This window comes from Dendrobates tinctorius, unplaced genomic scaffold (assembly GCF_039654945.1).
Source record: "Dendrobates tinctorius isolate UK_male_01 unplaced genomic scaffold, ASM3965494v1 ptg000258l, whole genome shotgun sequence".
Classification (NCBI taxonomy): Eukaryota; Metazoa; Chordata; class Amphibia; order Anura; family Dendrobatidae; genus Dendrobates; species Dendrobates tinctorius.
The window spans coordinates 4,453,870-4,471,026 of record NW_027361925.1 but is presented as its reverse complement, the minus strand read 5'-3'; the positions used below and the strand labels follow the sequence as shown (position 1 = coordinate 4,471,026).

At 45.6% G+C, this 17,157-nt stretch overlaps 1 protein-coding gene across 2 annotated transcripts in view; it reads left to right on the top strand.

Annotated features, from left to right (window-relative positions):
- Positions 1 to 449: 449 nt before the first annotated feature.
- The window catches only part of LOC141069330 (uncharacterized), a 249,740-nt gene continuing 233,032 nt past the window's right edge, over positions 450 to 17,157 (top strand). For both annotated transcript variants that reach the window (XM_073558802.1, XM_073558801.1), the window contains exon 1: positions 450 to 544. The gene's annotated coding sequence lies outside the window, so the exon portion shown is untranslated. The remainder of the gene's footprint in view (positions 545 to 17,157) is intronic.

The window sequence follows — 17,157 nt, the reverse complement described above, 5'->3', positions numbered from 1 at the left end:
TCGATGATGTCAGGGCGAGCAATCAATCAAAAGTATGCAACCTCTCTCTCATATCAGCAATTCCAGAAAATCGAGACAGCATGCACTCAATTCAGAAGTATAGACTTCTGAATAGTATAGTCACAAGGAGCGACTGCCAGCTTTGCTGTCAAACCTGGACAACCCCTTTAAGCAGAATTACTTGAGAATATCTCATCCTCTAAATTATTTCACTGGACTGAATCATTCCAGATGATATCCACAAAGGGCTACATGATCACTGACTGATATTGTAAGAATATTGCATCTGTTGTCTCATACAATGTCAGATCAGTGAATCACTGAGCAGTTTACATAAAAGTGTCCTCGGGAAAGGTGGTGACGTCACTGAATGGTTTTTCTGATCTGGGAATATTGCCAGTTGCCGATGATATAAATGTCTCTGACATTTATTTGTAATAAACACGAGGCTGTGGATGATGTAGCTTTGCTTAATTTTTCCACTGTGATGAAGAAGTGATCAGTACAGAAGAAACAAGGGAGAAGGCTTGTTCTGTCGGACACGGTAAGTCTACACCCAAACAGCAGATATCACTGAATTTGTAGATTGCAATCACTATACCGTTACAATTGATGTGATTAAAAATTGTAGAGCAATATATAAACTCCATTTGCTTCACACTTGATGATTTTAAATAATTTCTGCTTCTAAAAAATATGGATTTGTTTTAGCCTGGCTAAGCAGCAAACCTATTGCAAACCTGTAGCTTCCTAATCTCCATAAACACTTTTAAGGCTGGTTTCACACTTGCGTTTTTTTTCGCGGTATTTTAGCGCTAAATAGCGCATGCGTTTTTTTTCCCTATACTTTGCATGGGATGCGCTTATGTGCGCATACACATGCGTTTGTACGCGTTTTACCGCGCATGCGTTTTTTTGCGGTATGCGCTCGGGCGCACAAAATGCATCCTGTTGCATTTTTTGGTGCGTCCGACTTGCCTCAAAAAAACGCATGCGCGCGCAATGCGTTTTTTTACAGCAAGACACCCATTATAGTCTATGGGTGCGCATATGTGCGCATTGGCATGCTTATGTATGCGTTTTTTTGCACATGTGTTTTTTTTTGTTAACCATGGAATTTAGGGGTTTGGGTTTAGATTTAGGGTTAGTTAAGGGGGTTTAGGGTTAGGGTCAGGGTCAGGGTTAGGGTTAGGTTTAGGGTTAGGCTTAGTTAGGGTCAAGGGTTTGGGTTAGGGTTAAGTATGGTTTGGTTAAGGGTTAGGGTCAGGGTTAGGGTTAGGGTTAGGGTCAGGGTTATGGTTAGGGTTAGGGTTAGGGTCAGGGTTAGGGTTAGGGTTAGGTTTAGGGTTAGTTAGGGTTTAGGGTTTGGGTTAGGGTTAAGTATGGTTTGGTTAAGGGTTAGGGTCAGGGTTAGGGTTAGGGTCAGGGTTAGGGTTAGGGTTAGAGTCAGGGTTAGGGTTAGTAAAGTCATGGTTTGGGTTAGTGTGAGGGGCCACCTAATGTTTGGAAAAAACGCAAACGCGGTAAAAACGCACTAAAAACGCATACAAACGCATAAAAACGCTGCGTTTTTTTCATGCATGCTCATAAAAATGCTTGAAAAAAACGCAGCAGTTGTATGCTTTTGTATGCGTTTTTTCAATGCGTTTTTTTGCGGGAAAAACGCGCTGCAAAAAAAAGCAAGTGTGAAACCAGCCTTAGCTTGTATAACTTAGAACAAGTCTATTACTTTCATATAGCTATATAAATGCAAACATGTCCCGTGTAATTCCAACAAAATGTATGAGAACCTCACATTATTCATGGAAATGTGGACACATCCGTGTGCCCTGGTGTCTTCTACAGGTTTGGATCTGTTTGTTATAGCTTATAGGGAACCTGTGGTTTATGCTGCCCAAACCGCTCTAGGTGATTGATAGCTCTCATGGGACCGGCACCCTATACAAGGTGTTTTATGCGATCTAAGAAACCCCCCACCATGAATTGGTAGGCTATGAGTGGTTGTCTCATCAGTATTTTGCACCTGTGTTGCCAGCATCTTTACTATGGACTTGCTGGATCCTGAGAGTACAGTAGTGCTGAGATGTGGGCAGGTAAACACTGCTGCCCCTTTTTTGCTGTTTTAAATGAGTACTATAGTTACCCATTAAGGGATGGCAAAATGAAAATTTCAGCAGTTCACCTCATGCTCAAATTGATGGTATGGCAGACATTTAGGGGGCAAACTTGGCAACTATCCCCCAAAAGGCCCTGAGCCTTGGGCATAACAATATCATTCGCAGTGGATAAGCCACTGGCTCCCTGCTCCCCTATACCTATACAAGCCACGGGCCTATCAGTTGTCGGTATGCCCATCAAAGGCGTCCAATGACATCATTCGATTGCACTACCCTGACCATCTGTGCTGACTATGGAGCAGGAAAACTATGCTGATCATTATGGGAGCAGGGACAGGTGACACAAATCATAATTTTCTAATGTCTATGTGAAGAGCACCAGCACATGGGATAGTACAATATTGGCAATATTGGGGCCATGATAGGGAACATTATTAGTGTATGTGGTCAAGTGGATGACATTATCAATAGATAAGGTCAGAATGGTGGACATTATTAGTGTATAGGGCCAAATGGTCAATATAATTGTATGGGTTCAATTGAGAGATATTATTACTGTATCATGGGCAGAACGGGCAACACTATTACTCCACATTGGGGGACAATAACAATATTACCAATTGTGGCCTGTAGATTATTAACATTTCCCATAATGTGGGACATTTCAACTGTATTGAAGCATAAAAAGTGAAAACTAATACTGTGTTGGTGCCACTGGGGAGGGAAGACATTACTGATGTGTTTGAGCATAAAGCAAGATATTTCTAGTGTCTGGAGCCACAAAATGGAATTTTACTATAGTACTCAGGCCATAAAATGCGACATAAGTATTAGTACTGTATGGGAGTCACAGAAAGGGAGATTTCTTTTGTTAAAGGGGTTACAAAGAGAGACATCATTACAGTACTTTATTTTTGAGAATCCTGCACTGTGGAGGGAACAAAAGGGAAGTAATGTTACACTTTAGGGCACCAGGAAGCATGTGTAGCTTAGATTCTTGATCTGGCGCAATGTAGAAGTGGGGGGGAGATGGAAAGGGTGCCCTAGAAGCGATCAGAGATAGATGTTTGTCTATTGATTTCTGCAGAGACAAATGGTGGCTTGTAAAAGTCATAGTGGTCTACACCTGATGAAGAAGAAAGCTGAAAATAAACAACTTCAATTGGAGACAACAATTGTAAATGACTGGTTTTACCTGTGCTGTATACATTAATATTTACTTGTACTGTATCCTCTCATACGCATGCTCACCACTGAATATAGTAACATCCTATAGGGTAGCTGTACACCAATCAGCAGCATTGAATGTCACCAGCACAGCTGCTGATTGGCTAACTATGCTGTGCCATTCTGTGAGTCTATGGAAAATGAAGAACAGGAAGGAGGTGTTTTTCAATACGCTGCTGACGGAAGCTCGATGTTAAGGTGAAATCAATAGTAATTCAGGTTTTTGTCCTGATGAAGAGGTCATGTGAGACCTTGAATTGTATGCAGTTCTTTATTTTCCATGGGTCCATACGTGACCGGTGTCCTGCAGCAGCTGTAATACGTGTCCACCTCATGTTGTTTGTTTGCAACCACACCAGGTGAATGTTCTCACTTTTCCTATCCTTCCGTTATCATCGGATAAGACCCTATTGCGCTCTTTTGTCTCCTAATTTTTTCTCTTCCATTCTGTGAGTCCAGACGGTCTACCCATTTTAATATAGCATCCTGGATGTTCATGGAGAGATAGAAAATAAGGTAGAAAGTCATAGTATTACTAGTGATGAGCGAGTGTACTCGTTAGGATTCGGTACTCGGCGAGTTATGCGGTACTCGCGGTACTCGAATTCTGGCAACTATTTCACTACTCGTCTCGCAATATTCGGCACAGGCCGCACAGTCACCGCACAGCCCAGCACAGTCCCGCATAGCACTGCACAGTCCCTGCACAGCCCAGCACAGTCCCCCACAGCTCGGCACAGTCCCCGCACAGCCCAGCACAGTCCCGCACAGTCTCGCACAGCCCGGCACAGTCACTGTACAGTACCTGCACAGCCCAGCACAGTCCCGCACAGGCCAGCACAGTCCCCGCACAGCCCAGCACAGTCCCGCACAGCCCAGCACAGTCCCCGCACAGTAACTGCACAGCTCAGCACAGTCCCGTACAGCCCTACACAGTCCCGCACAGCCCGGCACAGTCCCGCACAGCCCGGCACAGTCCCCGCACAGTACTTGCACAGCCCTGCACAGTCCCGCACAGCCCTGCACAGTCCCCGCACAGCCCTGCAAAGTCCCGCACAGGCCAGCACAGTCCCCGCACAGGCCAGCACAGTCCCCGCACAGCCCAGCACAGTCCCCGCACAGCCCAGCACAGTCTCGCACAGTCTCGCACAACCCAGCACTGAACAGTACCTGCACAGGCCAGCACAGTCCCCGCACAGCCCAGCACAGTCCCGCACAGCCCAGCACAGTCCAGCACAGTCCCCGCATAGTAACTGCACAGCCCGGCACAGTCCCGTACAGCCCTACACAGCCCGGCACAGTCCCCACACAGTACCTGCACAGCCCTGCACAGTCCCACACAGCCCTGCACAGTCCCGCACAGCCCTGCACATTCCCCGCACAGCCCTGCACAGTCCCCACACAGCCCAGCACAGTCCCCGCACAGGCCAGCACAGTCCCGCACAGCCTGGCACAGTCGTCACACAGTCCCCGCACAGCCCAGCACAGTCCCGCACAGCCCAGCAAGTCCCCGCACAGTAACTGCACAGCCCAGCACAGTCCCGTACAGCCCAACACAGTCCCGCACAGCCCGGCACAGTCCCGCACAGCCCGGCACAGTCCCCGCACAGTACCTGCACAGCCCTGCACAGCCCTACACAGTCCCACACAGCCCTGCACAGTCCCCGCACAGCCCTGCAAAGTCCCGCACAGGCCAGCACAGTCCCCGCACAGCCCAGCACAGTCCCCGCACAGCCCAGCACAGTCTCGCACAGTCTCGCACAACCCAGCACTGAACAGTACCTGCACAGGCCAGCACAGTCCCCGCACAGCCCAGCACAGTCCCGCACAGCCCAGCACAGTCCAGCACAGTCCCCGCATAGTAACTGCACAGCCCGGCACAGTCCCGCACAGCCCTACACAGCCCGGCACAGCCCGGCACAGTCCCCACACAGTACCTGCACAGCCCTGCACAGTCCCACACAGCCCTGCACAGTCCCGCACAGCCCTGCACAGTCCCCGCACAGCCCTGCACAGTCCCCACACAGCCCAGCACAGTCCCTGCACAGGACAGCACAGTCCCGCACAGCCTGGCACAGTCGTCACACAGTCCCCGCCCAGCCCAGCACACACACACAGCCCATTACTCGCATTTCCCATTTACTTACATTGGACTCGCTACTCATTGCGAGTATCCGAGTATTAGGAGGTACTCATAACGAGTACAGCGAGTCCGAGTATTTCACTACTCGCTCATCCCTAAGTATTACCTATCACCAGTTCCTTGTTTGCGGTACATAGTACAACATGAAACATACACTGTCACAAGTAATCAGTTGGTTTTTCCTGTGCAATGAGGTCAAAAGTAACCCATACCACTATTTTGTATATTCTTATTGAACTTGTACCATTGTACTGTTTTGTTCTTGTTGTTATTTGTGTTATACTGTCAGGTTTGACTCTGTTAGTTGAACCTCATATTCCTTGCGACATACAGACTGCCTATCTGATACTGTAAAGTATTTAATAACTGTACTGTCGTCCTATTTGTTTTATTTAAAAATATATATTACAAAAAAAAGTAACCCATACCAACTATTAATGGTTGGCCACTTTCACTTGTTAGTGTAGTTTTACTCACGAACTGACCATCACTTCTATCCACAAAATGATTGCTGGTGGAGGGTTATGTGACCAGATGTGCCCAGATGGCCAGTCCGGATATGATATTGAAATACAGTAACAGCTTCACCTAAGGCAGTCCTGCTAGTTGTAAGTCAGTATTCCATATAAGTAGTACATGACGTTGAATAGCTGTGTTTTTTGTCATCCTTATATGGCCATAATGGATAAATAGAAAGTAACTCAGGTCAACTCATGACATAATTCCCAGTTCGGGTGGTGAAACCTCAGTGTGAGCATAAAGTGCCAGGAAATTAAAAAGATCCAGTCTTTTATTTGGAGCAAAATAGTCTAGAGGGTGAGGGGGCTTTTGTCAAGTGTACAAAGACATAATGCAGATATACTGAACATTTGGGTATATTTAATCTCTTAGTGATGGGTCTAACTTAGACCTTAATGACCAGGACAAATTTTTTAAATATGACAAGTGTCACTTTGTGGTAATACAGTAACTCTGGAACTAGTGATTCTAAGAACGTTTTTCCATGACATATTGTACATAATGTTGGTGGTAAATTATGGTCGATATGATTTGCATATGTTTAGGAAAATATAGAAAATTTTGACCAAAAAATTGAAAATGTTCGTAATTTTCAAATTCTACGTTTTTATGCGCTAAGATAAGATAGTTATACCACACTGAAAAGTTAATAAATAACATTTCCCACATGTCTACTTTACATCTGCACAATTTTTGAAACATTTTTTTTGTTAGGAAGTTAGAAGGGTTCAAAGTTGATCAGCAAATTCTAACTTTTCCAAGAAAATTTATAAAACCATTTTCTTACTAAAGATAATCTATCACTAGGTTTTTGCTTCTCTATCTGAGAGCAGCATATCATATGGGGCAGAGATCCTGATTCCTGCAAAGTATAACTTACTTTACTGCTTGCTGCAGAATTGCTAAGTTTCATCTGCTGCAGAGCTAGCAGTTCTCTAAATGCTGAGCTCTGCCTAAACCCACCAACATCACTGATTGCCAACTTTCTGTGTGCAGATTCTCGTTAACCCTTTCACAAATTTTGGTATCATGTCCCTGACTCTGATGCCAGCTCACATGCAGAGGCTGCATCTTTCTCTGCACATGATGGCTGATTTAACCAGCCACCATGTACCTTTAATAGCCACGGGTGGAACAGGACACCGCCCGAGGCTGTTAACCTGTTAAATGCCACTGATAATCTTTGTCAAAATGTCTGTCAAAAATGTTACTTTAGCCCCAAATGTTTCATTTCCACAAGGATAACCTGACAAAGTAGATCATATAATTTGTTGTGCAATTTCTCCTGAGAACGCAGATACTTCATATGTTGTGGAAAACTACTGTTTGGGCGCATGGCAGAGCTCAGAAGGGACAGAGCGCCAAATAAATTCTGGAGCTGAATAGTGGCTGAAAAAGTTTGTTAACCATTTCACATTTGAAGAGCCCTTGACATGCTAAAACAGCAGAAACCCCACAAGTGACCCCATTTTGGATATTACACCTGCCGAGAAATTCATCTAGATGTGTAGTGAGCATTCTTAACCCTCAGGCGAGTCATAGAATTGTATATCATTGGGCTGAGTAAATAGAAAATTACCATTTTTTTACACTAAAATGTTGCATTGGACCCAAGTTTTTACATTTCAAAAGGGATAATAGGAGAAAATGAATGGTACAATTTGTTGTGCAATTTCTCCTGAGTACACCAATATCCCATAAGTGGTCAAAATTACTTTTGAGGCACAGTGCAAAGCTCAGAATGAAAGGTGTGCCATATTGGTGTTCAGATTTTTTTTCTGAAATGGCTTGAGGGTGGCATGATACATTGGCAGAGCTTCTGAGGTGCCAGAACAACAGAACCCCCATATGTGTCCCCATTTTACAAACTACACCCCCTAATAAATTTATCTAGGGGCGCAGTAAGCATATTGACATCACATGTGCCTCACAGAATTTTATACCATTGTATGGTGAAGAAAGAATAATTACATTTTTACCACCAAAACGTTGTTTTTGCCCCAGGTTTATAATTTGTATAAGTAAATATGATAATAGGAAAAAATGGGCCTCTCAGGTTGTGGTGCAACTTCTCCTGAGTGCGCCAATACCCTACATGTATTTGTGGACTATTTTTCAGGCACAGTGAAAATCTCAGAAGAGAAGGAGCTGCTATAATATAAGGCAGATTTTATTGTTATGGTTTGCAGATACCATGAACCACTGGGAAAGCCCCTGAAGTGCTATAACAGAATTCCCCAATAAGTGACCCCAATTTACAAACTACACCTCTTAAAAATTTAATATAATAGTACAATGATCATATTGACATCAGAAATAAGTCAAAGAATTTCATAATGTTGGGCAGTGAAGAAAAAATAATTACGTTTTTACCACAAGGAAAAATGGGTAGAAAATGCACCAAAATTTGTCACACAATTTCCACTTAACATGACAATGCCCCATATGTGGCTGTACCATACTGCTTAGCCACAGGAAGAGTCTTGAGAGGGGCGGAGGGCTACTTGACTCTTGGAGAACAAATTTTAATAGAATTACAGATCCTTTATGGATCGCCCACTAGGGCCGTGGGGTTACTCGGTATCGGGCCGGTATTTAGATGGATGTGTCACAGCGGCAGTGACCCGCTCCATGGCCCTGGGCATCCAAATAAACGGATATTTAAAAGGGAATAAAGTTTATAATAAAGTTTGTGATAAAGTGTTCATGACGTCACCCGTAGTATTCGGTCAGGGGACCGACGCTGCTATGCAGTTCCTCTGGGATGGTGACAGGGCAGCAGAGATGTTTAGCTCTCCACAGATAGAGCTGTATTCCAGGGCAGCTTAGCTGTAGATGTTAAAGGTGATGTTGTTGGATATGATGCAGGGCAGATGACGCAGGAATGATCAGAGGACACAACTGAGGTGCAGTTCCAAAGCTTTACTCACTGTTCTGTTGCACAGATGCCCGCTTGGCGCTGTGTCCTTCAGGTGAGGGGTCCAGCAAATTCCCAGGTAGATCAGGATACACCGTTCCAGGACTCCTTTCAGTATATGCCTCTCCTGGCTGTCTCACTTGGCGGCTTTCCGCCTCTTCTGCCCAACGCCCCACAGTCAGTGTCCCAAGCCAGCAGCCCCAGACCTTGTCGGGTGATGTCCTCTCTATGTCCCCTTGCTCCGTTATGGCTACCTTTTCAGCGAAGATAGTCAGCGTGGATACGGGCCCCACGGGTGGACTCCTCACCACCCATGTCCCAAGGACCCTTTCCGCCCTCCAGGACTTCTATCTGTCTGTTTCTCTCTTTCCACAGCTCCTCCTGACAGGGAGCTGCTTCACCACATGTCTCTCCACTTTCCTTTCACTCTCTGAACTGTTCTGTCTCTAAGCTCCTCCTCTTTTGCTATCATCTCCACCCACTCCTCCAGCACCCTTTACTACCCAGCCAGGGATAAGACCATACTCCTTCAGGGTATGTTCAGGGTGCCCTGCTGTTATAGTCTGTGTTGGGTGCAGTTGTTAGAGTCCTGGATGGTGCTCTCTCCTTACCTGAGAGTGTGATACCACACCTCTGGATGAGGTGCAGTACCTCTGTGGCAACAGAACCCTCAGGGGCGCCACATACCTCCCCCCAATTGAACACAGCACATCCATGGGCTGGAACAGAGCAAAAACCAGGTGTTACAGAAACATACAAAATTTTTCATGATGCATCATAACAGATAAACAATATTAAAGGCAACTTCCCTTTATGGGAGACACTTTCCCTTTAACATTGTGAAGCGATGGCCGGGGGATCACTACAATGTAGGGAGAATATGGTACACAAGATGAGGTGCAAACAACAAAAGGTTAATTTATTTACAGGCAAGGAATGCAATGTTAGGAAAGTGCAGAAACAGGGGTATGCTATGGAAACAGACAATTTACAAGGATAATATTCTCTAGCTGGTCCGTCAAACAGCATGGAGCACCAACTATCACAGCTCAGTGTATTTATCCAAATGGCAAGACAACACAGTAAAGTAATGTATGATGTTACACTAACTATAACCTGAATAAAAAACTGGAGTCTGAACTGAGAAAGTAAATTAATGTGTACTGTATGCACAATGTAAGTGCATATTAACACATGACCATTAACCAGAGAAAACAAAAAGCACAAATATCCTGAAATAAAAAGTAAAAAATAAACTGTAAATAATGCATAAAAGTAATAATAATAACAAGGGTATTTAGTAAACATAATTTTGCTCAAAATAATGTACAAGCCATCCCGCCACGTCACGGCAACCCTTGTGGGACAGTCCTACTCTAGTATTTAAAACCTTTTCACTTACCAAGTGACATGAATGTGAACAAGGATCGAGGGACTGACCCACTAGTAAAAGCATAGGCCAGACTGGATAGCTTTCCCAGCTCAGAAAGAGGGCGGTCACACCCTTATATGCACTGAATGCACAATGAAGTGAATAAAAAAACTGGAGTCTGAACTGAGAAAGTAAATTAATGTGTATGCACAATGTAAGTGCATATTAACACATGACCATTAACCAGAGAAAACAAAAAGCACAAATATCCTGAAATAAAAAGTAAAAAATAAACTGCAAATAATGCATAAAAGTAATAATAATAATAATAATAATAATAATAAGGGTATTTAGTTATGTTTACTAAATACTCTTATTATTATTATTATTATTATTACTTTTATGCATTATTTGCAGTTTATTTTTTACTTTTTATTTCAGGATATTTGTGCTTTTTGCTTTTTGTTTTCTCTGGTTAATGGTCATGTGTTAATATGCACTTACATTGTGCATACACATTAATTTACTTTCTCAGTTCAGACTCCAGTTTTTTATTCACTTCATTGTGCATTCAGTGCATATAAGGGCGTGACCGCCCTCTTTCTGAGCTGGGAAAGCCATCCAGTCTGGCCTATGCTTTTACTAGTGGATCAGTCCCTCGATCCTTGTTCATATTCATGTCACTTAGCAAGTGAAAAGGTTTTAAATACTAGAGTAGGACTGTCCCACAAGGGTTGCTGTGACGTGGCGGGATGGCTTGTACATTATTTTGATCAAATTTATGTTTACTAAATACCCTTATTATTATTACTTTTATGCATTATTTGCAGTTTATTTTTTACTTTTTATTTCAGGATATTTGTGCTTTTTGCTAACTATAACCTATCTGCCTTTGCTAACCAGGTCACATGGCTGCTGTGCTCTATCTATTGCAGCCTATCCTAAACCCTAGCATGTGCACAGAAGAGGTTAACACTCACAGTAGCGTTGGTATCTCAGTCCAATCCCGGGGCCCCGGCAGCTTTGCAAGATGGTGTGCACTTCTTCCTGGAAGTTCTGTGCAACGTGGTCTTTTCCTTGTGTGCAGGTCCAGTGATGCTCCTAGAAATGGTGCATTCCCTCTGGATTCCTTTCTTGTCTTTCCTTTGTGGCTCCTCATGATGCTCCTAGAACCAGATGGTCCCATCCTTCTTCTTGACGAGCACCACCGGGCCGCCCAGGGGCTCTGACTACTTTGCACTACTCCTGAATACAGCATCTGCCCGAGTAATGTCTTTACCTCTTGATACATCTTAGGTGGGATTTCCCGGTATCGTTCTCGAATTGGACGAGCGTCCCCGGTCGGTATCTCATGTGTGATCGCTTTGGTACAGCCAAAATCATCGACGTGACGAGCGAATGCGGCCTGATTTTCCCACAGCATAGCTTCTATCACCTGCACACGCTCAGGGCTTAGGGCCTTCACATCCACTTCCATTTGATCCAGGAGTACCTGCCCATTCAACTCCGCGGATGGGCACCGCAGCGACTGCCAGAGTCCACCCCATACCTTCTATCAGCGATAATGATATCTCCTTCTGACTCACCACTTCACCCTTGTGTAGGTACACCTGAGCCAGATCTGTCCCTCGCAGCAAGGTGACCTCCCCGGGGCCCACGTTCAAAGCTCTTATGGGGACGTGTCCTCGCTGCACCACCACTATCATACGAGCTATCATGACTTCTTGGTCCGCTCCTCCGCCGACCACAGGCTGAACAATCACCTCCAGCCCAACAAGGTTGCGATGAGTCCCCACTGGAAGGTGTAATATAAATTCTCGCTCGGGAGGCAGGATTACAGGCTCTTTCCCTGGGGCCCTGATGACCCCTACCGTCTGATAAGACGGCACACTCTTCTGCATCCCACAGATGCGGATCAATCGCTGAAGGGCTTCTTGAGTAGGCTTGTGTGTAGCGGCCTTCTTCCAATAACTGGGTCCCCATTTGGTAAACGTTATCTGATCGAGTTCTCATAGGATATTCATTCCCAGTACTACAGGCACATTTTCTTTGATGGGCTCAGGGACTAGCAGGATCCCTTTCTATCCCACTTCTTGCCCACAGATTCGAATATTCATCCACATGACCCCTGTGATGGGTTGTTGATTGGCAGCAAACAACCAGATCAATGTCTCCTTCTCTGGCTTGGCCAGGGCCTGAAAATGCAGTCTGAAATATGATACTGGCATTGTTGTCACTTGTGACCCGGTATCTATCAAGCAATCCACTGGAACACCCTCAAATTCGGCATGCAGGATGGGACTCCCAGCAATCAAATGTTCATTATGATAAGGAGCGGCCTCTTTTCTTGCGTCCCCCGCAGAGTGCCGCATTATTGCAGGGGTTGGTAGTTTAACGGTGGCTGTGGCTGGCTTTGAGCATAACTCCGGCAGTCTCTGGCAAGGTGCCCTTGTCCTCCACATTCCCAGCATTGGATGCCTCCTCTCCGCCGAGGGGTAACCCAAGCCTGTCTTCATACCTTTGATGTCTGACGGGAGGGAGCCTGCACCCACTGATCCCTTATGGGTCTGGCCAAAGAGTGGTTATATGAGTACGATGGGTCAGACTATTGTTCTCCCATTCTTTGTTCCATCTGGGTTAATTTGTCTTGCATACTGACAAGAGACCGCTGCAAGTCTTGCACTACCTGGACCAGCGCCTCCTGATGATTTGGGGCCCCTCTGGTATTGGCACCCTAGACACGCATCACCCCAGACACATAGCTGTCTTCCTTGCTTAGGGACACTGCTTCTGCCAGGATTTGAAGGAATGAATTCCAAGAATTTCACTAACTCCTTCAGGGTACTACGGGTGAGTTCCTGCTGTAGAGAGACGTTTTTACGGGCCTCTCCCTCCAAGGCAGTCAATGCAATGCCCACTTCAAGGTCTGTGCTGATGTTATAAATCTTCAGGGTGCTTTGCAGCCGGGACACCCAATCAGACAGGGGAACATTATTGCCATCAAACTTTGGAAGCACACTAAATTTGGTGCCCATAGGAAGTGTCCTTGCAGGGGTTCCATCAATGTCCACAGCATCCCCACTAACACTAGCACTCTCGCCGTTGCTGCCTGCTGCCTGCATCTTGGTGACAGTAACCCTGCTCACAGCACAACTTGAAGCGATGGCCGGGGGACCACCACAATGCAGGTAGACTATGGTACACAAGATAAGGTGCAAAGAACACAGGGTTAATTTATTTACAGGCAAGGAATGCAATATTAGGAAAGTGCAGAAACAGGGGTATGCTATGGAAACAGACAATTTACAAAGATAATATTCTCTAGCTGAGCCATCAAATAGCACGGAGCACCAACTATCACAGCTCAGTGTATTTATCCAACTGGAAGACAACACAGTAAAATCATGTACGATGCTACACTAACTATAACCTATCTGGCCTTTGCTAACAAGGCCACACAGCTGCCGTGCTTGTTATCCCCAGGAGAGTTTGCAAACTCTTTCCTTCACAGCTCAGGCACGTCTCCTTCCTGCAGAATTCTCGGCTCCCTCTCTCTCACAGAAAAAGCAGCCCCTCCCCTCTCAGTACTGGCAGAAGAAACCACACAGTCTTTACTGCGGGGAAGAGCGGACTGTCCCACTGCTCTAACCAAGGGGGGGTGCTGTCTCTTAAAGTGGCAGCTTGTCTCTATGGTCAATAGCAACACCACCCCCTTACAGTTGCATAACTACTACCAAGTTATAAATTTACTCCTTACAACATATATTACCTTCTTTATAAAACATTTAAACATTTTTATTTTATAATAAAATGTTTCAAGTGCAATTAAACTTCTATTAAACTCAATAGGGTTCAGCCAAACTCTGAACTGAGGTAGTTCTTTAGTGCAATCCCCATCCGGGCTGGTCTTCTTACGTCCTAGGTGCAAAAATGAGGGACCCGTCCCAAACCCCCAACGTAGACCTTGGGTGTGCTGCAAGGCATGGCTGGTCTCCTTATGGGACCACGGTCTTCGGCCATGCCAAACGGGTTTTTGGTCTGTGGTCAGTTAAGGCAAGTGAACTTTCACTTTCAAAAGTTATATGTAAAACCAAGAGGAAGCACCCTAAGAGGAGCTAACTATACACAGGACAATCCTACTTCACCACCCTCATCACCTCACTATCCAACAACCCAAGACGACTTTTTGAAACCTTAAACTCCCTCCTGAAACCTAAAGTACAGGCCCCCATCACCAACCTCAGCGGTGAGGATCTGGCCACTTATTTCCTAGAAAAAATCAACCACATACATCAGGATATCTCAGCCCTATCTCCTCAGTGCCTGGATCCCCTTCCCTGCCGCACCTCAAGCTCACTAGACATCTTTGAGCCTGTTTCAGAAGAAGAAGTTTCCAAGCTCCTCGCTTCTGCTCGGCCTACAACCTGCAACAGTGACCCTATTCCTTCACAGCTCCTGCAGTCTCTCTCACCAGTGGTCACCACTCACCTGACTAAAATATTTAACCTCTCTCTTTCTTCAGGTATATTTCCCTCCTCATTTAAACATGCCATCATAACCCCTTTACTTAAAAAGCCATCCCTGGACCAGAACTGCACTGCTAACTACAGACCTGTCTCTAACCTTCCCTTTATCTCTAAACTCCTGGAATGCCTGGTCCACTCCCGTCTAATCCGCTATCTCTCGGATAACTCTCTTCTCGACCCCTTACAATCTGGTTTCCGCTCTTTACACTCTACTGAAACTGCCCTCACTAAAGTCTCTAATGATTTAATAACAGCTAAATCAAAAGGTCATTGCTCCCTGCTGATTCTACTGGATCTCTCTGCCGCATTTGACACTGTGGATCACCAGCTCCTCCTCACTATGCTCCGCTCTATAGGCCTCAAGGACACAGCCCTCTCCTGGTTCTCCTCCTACCTCTCTGACCGCTCCTTCACTGTATCTTTTTCCGGCTCCTCTTCCTCTTCTCGTCCCCTTACTATCGGGGTCCCGCAGGGCTCAGTCCTAGGCCCCCTCCTCTTCTCTTTATACACTGCCCCTATTGGACAAACAATCAGCAGATTTGGGTTCCAGTATCATCTCTATGCTGATGACACCCAATTATACACTTCTTCCCCTGACATCACCCCTACCCTAATTCAAAATACCAAGGATTGTCTGTCTGCTGTCTCTAGCATCATGTCCTCCCTCTATCTGAAACTAAATCTCTCTAAAACTGAACTTCTTGTGTTTCTCCCCTCTACTAACCTCACTCTACCTAACATCGAAATAACCCTGGAGGGTTCAACCATAACTCCCAAGCAGCATGCCCGCTGTCTTGGGGTCATATTCGACAGTGAACTTTCCTTTACTCCGTACATCCGATCACTCAGTCGCTCTTGTCACCTGCATCTTAAAAACATCTCCAGAATCCGACCTTTTCTCACCTTTGAAACTGCTAAGACTCTTACTGTCGCTCTTATTCATTCTCGTCTGGACTACTGCAACTCTCTTCTGATCGGTCTCCCTCTTACCAAACTTTCTCCTCTCCAATCCATCTTGAATGCGGCAGCCAGGGTCATATTTCTGTCCAGCCGCTTCACCGATGCCTCCATCTTGTGCCAGTCATTACACTGGCTACCTATTCGCTACAGGGTCCAGTATAAACTCATCTCTCTCACCCACAAAGCTCTCCACTGTTCTGCACCGCCTTATATCTCCTCTCTCGTCTCTGTCTATCGCCCTACACGTGCCCTCCGTTCTACAAATGACCTAAGACTAACATCCCCCGTAATCCGAACCTCGTACCTCCGTCTCCAAGACTTCTCTCGTGCTGCTCCAGCTCTCTGGAATGCACTTCCCCAGACGATCAGACTGATACCTAGCCCTGACCTATTCAAGCGCGCTTTGAAAACCCATCTCTTCAAACAAGCCTGCCACATCAACTACTCAGCAAGCTAACTTTGCCCTGTTCCCTCCTTCCAAATATTATTCTGAATCTGCACCCTACTATTCATCTGTCTCCACACCCTTCATGCACATGATAACTGCATTTGATACTTGTCTATTGCACTTAAACACACGGGCTGATGACCGGATCATGCAGCTTTATATGAAAATCCCTATTATAATTGCCAGACCTGAATTAACAAGCATTTCTCACCTACTGTGTCCCCCCATTTCATTGTAGATTGTAAGCTTGCGAGCAGGGACCTCACTCCTAATGTCACTGTTTGAATTGTCTTAACTTGTATTGAATTTATTGTCTGTACATGTCCCCGCTTAATTGTAAAGTGCTGCGGAATATGTTGGCGCTATATAAATAAAAATTATTATTATTATTACAGGTAAAGTTTTTGGATCAAACATTGTTCATGATCTCACAGTTGGTATAACTGGTGAACTTGTGCAAATACCCATGAGGTGGGACTCCACATCTCTCCTGTTAACAAAGAGCTCCGATGGCCTGTCGGGCTCTCTGATGAATCCCCAACCTTTGTCCAGGTTGAAGTTCACAACAGTATCCCAACTTAGCTGGTTCTCACCCACCATCCTTATCCTGCGGGCCTGAGCTTTGGCCTGCAGGTTCCTTTCCTCCAATGCTCCCAGCGGGTCTGGCATTCCCGCTCCTCCTGCTCCAATTTCAGCATCTGCTGGCGGCAATATCTTTCCTCCTCATCTACCGGGAACCCCATCAGATCTGATCCCCTGTTCTCCCATGGGATAGCTTCCTGTCTGCGGTGCAGAAGTATGTGTGTAGGCCTCAATGGCACCAATAGCCCACCCTTGGGGTCTGTCAACTGGTCCCAGGCTATATCTAACATCACCTGGCCAGGTCTAGGGGTCGGCGGTGGTTCTAGGCATCCCAGCAGAGTCTCCC